The sequence below is a fragment of the Ctenopharyngodon idella genome, chromosome 16 (genome assembly GCF_019924925.1).
Source record: "Ctenopharyngodon idella isolate HZGC_01 chromosome 16, HZGC01, whole genome shotgun sequence".
In the NCBI taxonomy this organism is placed as follows: Eukaryota; Metazoa; Chordata; class Actinopteri; order Cypriniformes; family Xenocyprididae; genus Ctenopharyngodon; species Ctenopharyngodon idella.
Genome location: NC_067235.1, coordinates 16,953,113 through 16,961,675, shown reverse-complemented (window position 1 = coordinate 16,961,675; position 8,563 = coordinate 16,953,113).

Here is an 8,563-nt window from a genome sequence, read left to right as displayed (position 1 = left end):
GTCTCTTACCGGTGACCGGTTACCCCGCTAGAAATTTTACGCTCCCAGAACATTCTCAGAACGTCCCCACTGGTGTTATAGACATTGTCTAGTAACGTTCCGAGTACGCTTTAGATGGGCTCTTGATTCTTGATATTTTAACATTAGATTTTTCTTTGGCTGCTTTAACTGTGTTTCCAAAACATGCTTGTTACAGCAAAAATTGCAATAGAAATTCTGATCAGATGAATTTGATTATTTAATGATGGTGATTTAATCATCATGGAGTGTCCTGATTCACTGATCCTCTCCAGAGTCTAAACTCTGAGTGTATTAACTGTTAGTTTTGTATTAATTAAGTTTTATGGGTTTCCTTCTTTTTTTTTTTAATTCATTATACAGAGTTTTGAGCATTGTCTTTTAGACTCAAACAGACATCATGAATCAGCGTATGAACCTCAACAATGGTGACAATAAACAAAAATATTTTTTGTGACTTTAGTAGCTTGTTTTGTGATGCTCAGAACTAATGTTTATCTGAAAATTTTATCACCACTGTTGAGGTTCATATGCAGAATCTTGATGTCTATGTGAGTCTACATGAGCCTGTCTGAATAGTTTCTGCACAATGATAATTTTCAATCTATCAAAGCAGAACAGGATTTTACACATTATTGTAGAACGACTACAACATGAAAGAATTACAATATTCAGAAATCACTGAGTAAGACCACTGTATGATGATGAAATCATAAGCAATGAGCAACCAAACCCACTTGATCAAATTTTTTTTATAACAAATGTGCTTTAGAAACACAGTCACAACAATTGGAGAAAAATTGAAGTTAAAATGTCAAGGGTCAGGAGCCCAACTAAAGCAAGTGCTTACCTCCATAACGGTGACTTCAAACGTTATTATTTTTAATAAAACATCAACACCTCATTAAGATGTTTTGAATGAAAGTAATAAAGTCAGAGTGGCTTGTAATTAGTGAAGATGCTGAGATCTAGAGAGATCTGTTAGTGTTTAATGTTCTGTTTATTATCTGAGTTACCATTGTGCTGGAGAGTAGAGCCTGTGCTTCAGTCAATGATGAGCCAGAAACATTGATGTCTTGCTGCATGTTGCTTTATTTAAAGGCTGCAGTAACTGTGTAGTTGCTAATGCAGTGATACAGCAGTTATTAGCATGTGTTGTGATCAGCTAATGAATTACTACAAGTGAAAAAAGAAAAGGTTTTGTAATAATAATACAAAAAATACTTGTAAAGAGCCTTTTTTTTTTTGTAAGACACTTAAAAAAAATTAGTTTTTGTTTGAACAGCTGCTTTTGTTAGTCAAGGGACGTTCTGAGAACATTTCCAAATAAAATATGGTTCCTTAAACGTTCAGAGAACATCCTGAATGTTCCCTGAATGTTGCCAAATAACGTCCCCCAACCCTTAAAAGAACTCCACATCATGACCGTCTCTGAACGTACTGGGAACGTTACTAGGCAACGTCCTTAACACCAGTGGGGACGTTCTGAGAATGTTCTGGGAACGTAAAATTTCTAGCGGGGCGAAACTCTGATGCTTTTTTTTTGGGTAACAGCCACGATGTTAAATCAGTTCATGTGAGTACAGTGGTTCAATATTAATATTATAAAGGGACGAGAATATTTTTGGTGCGCCAAAAAAAAAAAAAACGACTTATATAGTGATGGCCGATTTCAAAACACTGCTTCAGGAAGCTTCGGAGCATAATGAATCAGCGGTTTGGAGCGCCAAAGTCACATGATTTCAGCAGTTTGGTGGTTTGACACGCGATCCGAATCATGATTCAATACGCTGATTCATAACGCTCTGAAGCTTCATGAAGCAGTGTTTTGAAATCGGCCATCACTATATAAGTTATTTTGTTGTTTTTTTTGACGCACCAAAAATATTCTTGTCGCTTTATAATATTAATATTGAACCACTGTCCTCACATGAACTGATTTAAATATGTTCTTAGTATCTTTATGGATCTTGAAAGAGAAAATGTCACTGCTCCCTATGTAGGCCTCACAGAGCCATTGGATTTTAACAAAAATATCTCAATTGGCGTTCTGAAAATGAACGAAGGTCTTACAGGTGTGGAACAGCATGAGGGTGAGTAATAAATGACAGAATTTTCATTTTTGGGTGAACTAACACTTTAAGGTCAAACAGTCAGTGAAATATCTCGGAATAACAACTAACAAATCGGCAAGAGAAAGACTGAATGACAATTTTACCCCTAAACTACAAAAAACTAAGACTATTTTCAATGGATGGCTTCAAAGGGACTTGACCATACAAGGAAGGACATTGCTTTCAAAGGCGGAAGGAATTTCAAGGATGGTTTACCCTGCCTTATTATTATATGTGGACAAAAAAACAGCATCTTCAATTGACTCTCTTTTGTTCAAATTTATTTGGAAAAATAAGACTGAATACGTTAAAAGGAAAACATTGATTAGGGACTACGCGGATGGAGGCTTCAGTGCTATTGATTTTACAACTCTCAACCAGGTGTTTAAAATCAACTGGCTCAAACAATGTATGCTGGGAGGAAATGCTCCCTGGTTTTTCATTCCAAACTTATTATTTAACCGTTGTGGTGGTTTAAAGTTTTATTTGACCGTTGTGGTGGTTTAAAATTTTTGCTGAGTTGTAACTTTAACTGTAACAAATTGCCAATCAAGTTAGCAAATTTTCACAAGCAGGCACTGGATTCATGGAAATTGGCTTCAAGCATAATTTTTCACCGCATAAATATATTGTATGGAATAATCAATATGTTTTGTATAAAAATAGGACCATATTTAACAAAGAATGTTTTGAAAAGAATATAATCTTTATTTCTAAATTCATAGAGACCTGCGGAAATCTGATTAGTTATGAAAAATTAATTAAGGAAAACAATATTAATATTACTCGTATAGAGTTTTTGAGGATAATTAATGGTATATCACCTAAGCTTTTACATCTTATTAAATCCTCCTTACATTACACTACATTAAAGGAAGAAACTCCTTGTTTAATGATAGGTGGAGTTGATTTGTTAGATAAAAAATGTAATAATAATCATATAAGAAAAATATTAATCTCTACGAGTAGTATTGCTCCTAAAGCAATTGGTTTGTCCAATAGGTTTAGTAGTAGATCCAGTAGTATTGCTCCTAAAGCAATATTATCCTTCCTTATGTTTGGTTAACATATGGTCTGCACATAAAAACTTTGTAATACCAAATAAGGTTAAAGAAATTCTCTTTAAAATCCTTCACAATTTTTACCCCTGTAAGTACTTTTATCTAAGTTTATGGATATTCAACTAGAATGTTCTTTTTGTGGATCTGAAAATGAATCTGTGCTTCATTTTTTTTTTTTAGATGTCCCATCACAATATCATTTTGGACAGAGATTTCAGTTTTGATTTTTACATCCTTTAATACCCTTTTTGATATTACAGAAGAAATGGTCTTATTTCTGCTTTCTAACACTGGTTCTGTTCCTTTAGATAATGCAGTCAAAATCCTGTGCATGCTTGGAAAAGGCCATATCCACAAGTCTAAATTTACAGCTGCGAAACCAAATTTTATTGTATTTTGCTCTGAATTAAAAAGTTTTGCAGATTCCCTATGTAAATTTAAAAGAAACAAAAAAGCAATTAAAACATTCCAGATATTAAATAAGATTATAAAGTCACCTGTGAATAGAGATACAATGTTTAGATGAAATCTTTCTATCCCCCCACCTAAGTCATAACGAAATTAAAGTTCTTTGTTTTTTGTTGTTGTTTTTTTGTGTAAATTATTATTATTATTTTTTGTGTATTATCTGTTTACTTTGTCCCTCGTACCAAGTCAGTTGTTCTTTTAATTGTTAAATTCAACTTTCAATATATGTTGATGGATTGAACGTTAATTGTTGTTACTTGAAAATTTAATTAAAAATAAAGAAATAAATAAAAACTCAAGACCAAAAAAAAAAAAAAAAACCGTTTACTTCATGCATGTCATGCGCGAGCTCACGGCTCCATCTAGCGGCCGTATTAGTAGAGTGCCTCAACATGATCACTCGTCAAGCGCCAAGCTTGTGGTCCGTGAGCTGGATAATGGTAAGTTTTTCCTTTCAGTCGTCTCCATTTTTTCTCGATCTTTATGACTTCGCACCCTTGATTTCCATTGTCTGGGCAGCGTATGACTGTACCATGTACTGTATTTATTAGCAACGCATATCATACACTGATATGTGTTCTAAAATCGGCTCAAAAAATCGAACATGGTTTAAATCCTCCGACTGGATGGATTCAAAGTCTGAAGCTAAAAAATCGGAGTCTGTGACCATCATATACTATGCGATTTTCCATGAAATCTGTCAGCTCAAATCTGCAGACTGGCTCTGACTTTTGGAAACTAGCGTCAACTTGTTCAGACTGTAAATCGGGGGAAAAGTCGTGTACTGTATTCCAGCCATTTTTTTTGTTTGTTTGTTTGTTTTTGTTTTTTTATAACTACATATTTTTAAGAAATGGTTTTGGATATGTTTAGAGGTTTGAGTGGATTTAATGGCTCAAAATATCCTTTTAATGCTAGAGTGTTACTAAAATGGTCATTTCCCTAAATATGTCTGTCCATTACGTTCATTTTATATTCTCTATAAAATGGTTATGTTTGAGTTTAGGGATAAAACATTTGTCTATAAAATGGTGAAAGGGAAATTATACAGATATCTTTATGATATAAAAGATTTGTAAATATTTTACGTCCATGTTGTATCTTTCACCATTTATTCAAACGTACAAAAAAGTATGTTTTGTGTCTGTAAAAGTTATGTATTAATAACTTATATAACAATGAGACCATTCAATACATTCCATAATTGAGGATATAACTTTTACTTTACAATAGGGGGTAAAATTGTCTTAGTACTGTTTTAATGGCCGTTTAGCCTTAATTATTGGCTTATTCTGGTCAATAAACTTGAATATCACTCAATAAGTGCCATAATTAATGAGGATTTAGCTTTCACTTTAGAATAGAGGGTCAAATTGGCTTTATTAGTACTGTATTAATGATAGTTTAGCCTTAATTATTGGCTTATTCTCATCAATAAACTTGAATATCACTCAATATGTGCCATAATTAATGAGGATTTAGCTTTCACTTTAGAATAGAGGGTCAAATTGGCTTTATTAGTACTGTATTAATGATAGTTTAGCCTTAATTATTGGCTTATTCTCATCAATAAACTTGAATATCACTCAATATGTGCCATAATTAATGAGGATTTAGCTTTCACTTTAGAATAGGGGGTCAAATTGCCTTTATTAGAACTGTATTAATGGCAGTTTAGCCATAATTATTTGCTTATTCTGGTCAATAAACTTGAATATCACTCAGTAAGTGCCATAATTAATGAGGATTTAACTTTCACTTTAGAATAGGGAGTCAAATTGCCTTGACCCCCCAAATTGCCAAATTGTCTTTATACTATTTTAGCAATTTATAACTGAAAATCAGCAGTAATTAAACACAATTACTAGCTTATTGTTCAGTTAACTTAATATAATGGCACAGAAATATAATTACATCACTACACAAAAATAAGATATGGCTTATTAAGTTGTAGATAATGATTAACAGGCATTTACTGTACATTCAATCAATCATTAATTACTAGGTTAAACTTTGTTTGTTTAATGTGTATCTTTCAAATGTTTAATAATTTGTAAATAATGGCTAATATGGCCTACTATATGTTAAGTTAATCATTAATTACTATTGTGTCCATGCTTAATTAAGGCATAATTGTGGCTTAATTAAGGCATAATTAATTCATAATGGAACAAAATCAACTGTCATTGAAATCTCATGGGGGTGGCGGAATGGATTCTGACAGCTGGATTTTTGCCATCGGATTCTGTTCCCCACATGGATCTTACACAATGAGGTTCTAATATTTATCAAACTGAGGACAGTTAGTTCATGCCAATAGCCTAGTGGTTAGCATGCTGATATATAATACCCTTATGCTTTGGGCAAACCAAGTTCAAATCCCAGCTCGTGGACTTTTCCTGATTCCGTTCCCACTCTCTGTTCCACTTTGCTTCCTGTCTACATACTGTCCTATCATGATAAAATGCAAAAACAGCAAAAAAAAAAATCTTAAAACTGATGCTGGTTAAGCTCCATCCAGAAACAGAATAAATTCAGAATCTTTTAAGCCACTACATCCAACATCTCTCATCATGGGGGTGGGGGAACGGATTCTGACAGCTGTATTTCTGCCGTCGGATTCTGTTCCCCCCATGGATCTTACGCAAAGAGGTTCTAATTTTATCAAACCGAGGCTAGTTAGTTTGTGCCAATAGCATAGTGGTTAGCATGCTGATACATAATACACTTATGCTTTGGGCAACCCCAAATGTTTTTTGCCTTTTTGCCATTTATTATGATATGAAATATGTTGACAGGAAGCAAAATTGGAGAGAGAAGGCAGCCGGAAAATTCCACAAGCCTGGACTTGAACCTAGAAATCTTTGTACACAACTGCACAAGAGGTCAACACACTGTCCACAAAGCTATTGGGAAGTTTGAGAGTGAGCCAGTTTGATAAACATTAGAATCTCACGGAAGAGGGGACCAGAATTCGATGGCAAATATACTGCTGTTAGATTGTGGTTATATTTCACAATATTACTGTTTTTTCTGTATTTTTGATCAAATGTGTATGTTATGGACTGGGGGAATGCACAGTGCATGCAGGGGGTGTGGCCTCAATATCCCTGCAGTAAGTAGTGTGCTGTGTGAATTTCAGGGTAAAAATTCAACTGAAATTGCCATTTTGAATTGCCAACCAAAATTATGCTGCAAGATATATATATTTTTTTAACTACATTTAAGTACCCTGTTATAGGCTAACCTGCAATTTTGCAAATTCCCTGTTTATTCCCATTAATTCCCGTTAATTCCCATATAATCCTGTTAATTCCCATGGAAAGTTTCCAGCTTTGAAAATTCCCGGAATTTTGCAACCCTAATTGTTAGAAGATTGTGCAAAGTGAGTTTATTGAAAGAGAGCTTCATTTATATATGAAGAACTCACACTGCCACTCACTGAAACACAGTTGAAAGATTAATGAATTCCTTGCTGTTTGTGTTTTTACAGTGTTTCAGCAATAAAACAATATATGTGCCACCAGAAGTCTCCGCCTCTTCTGTGTGCAACACATACGTAAATGTCTTTTTTTAATGTTAAAATATAAAGGAGAATATATATTAAATGTGATATAACTGGTCTTTTCTTATAGGGTTTTCAGTATGTTTTATCATCCTGTCTTGTGCTTTGGCATGAATTTTCTAAAATATTCTAAATTAGAGGACCCCCATTGTCCAACATATTATTAAGCGACCCTTATATTATAATATTAACAGAGCTATAACTATAATATAATTATTTAATAACAATAATTTAACAGAAACTGTAGATCATTATAGGTAAATTGGAGTGTCAATATAGGTAAAGTAATTAACCACAACTAATTTTTGGATTTCAGAACTTTCAAAAACTCTTTATGTTCCTCAATAAATAAAAATATTCAAAAAAGCCTGCACAATAACAATGAAGGAAAACCAGCAATTGCGAGATAAAACCACTTCTGTAATGAAAAATGGCAAACATTTCGGTCACTTTGTGACATTTTCCTAATAAATAAATTCTCAGTGCCACAACCTGAATCTTTTTCCCGATTGGAGTTTTGGTCTACGCACCTCATTTGGATGAATTTTTGAAGTGGGGTGAGTTATTCTTCTGTTGTTCCTCAATAAAAACAATATTTATTGAGCTTGGATAGTTAGATAGTTTTAACATTAATAATAATATTAATTAAAGAAAGGAATCTTATCTGTGGAATGGGATGTGAATAAGGGCTGCCCGTTGATTAAATGCATACAAGGTAAAGGATTGACATTTCATTCCTGGACACAGAGTAACTTCAATCCTACTCTAAAATAAATAATTGATACTGAAGCTCCAATCATCTGGTTTCCACCCTTGAGCTGCTGCACCACATTAACCCCAATTACAGTCTGGGGTTAAACTCTTTTCTGTCAATAAAATGTGGCAACAGCTTGTCTCTTTGAGGCACCTGACATTTTCACTGTTTCAGGTGTGGCTTTGTTATTCATCTAAATTATTTGCACTATTAAATAGTATATTCATTGTAACAAACTCAAGTAGCCTAGCTGATTTATTTAGTAATTTGAAATGTGTGCACAATTGACGCACGGTTACTCCCTGGTTGTCGTTAAGCCAGCTTGGGCATTTCTAGTGAACTGTTAGCTGTTCATTCTGTACTCGCTGTACCACCAGTGGTTGACTTTTTAATGTTGTATTCATATTTTAATGCAGTTATCACATTTCCCTAATTTGCCAATAAACCAGTTTTATTGATTGCAATAAAGACGAAGCTATTGGGACCGTTTAAGAAATGCTGTGTCTGTAATTAGACACGCACACGCATTATTTTTTCCAGCACTTCAAATGTTATTTTTAATGTGATGACCACAAACATTACT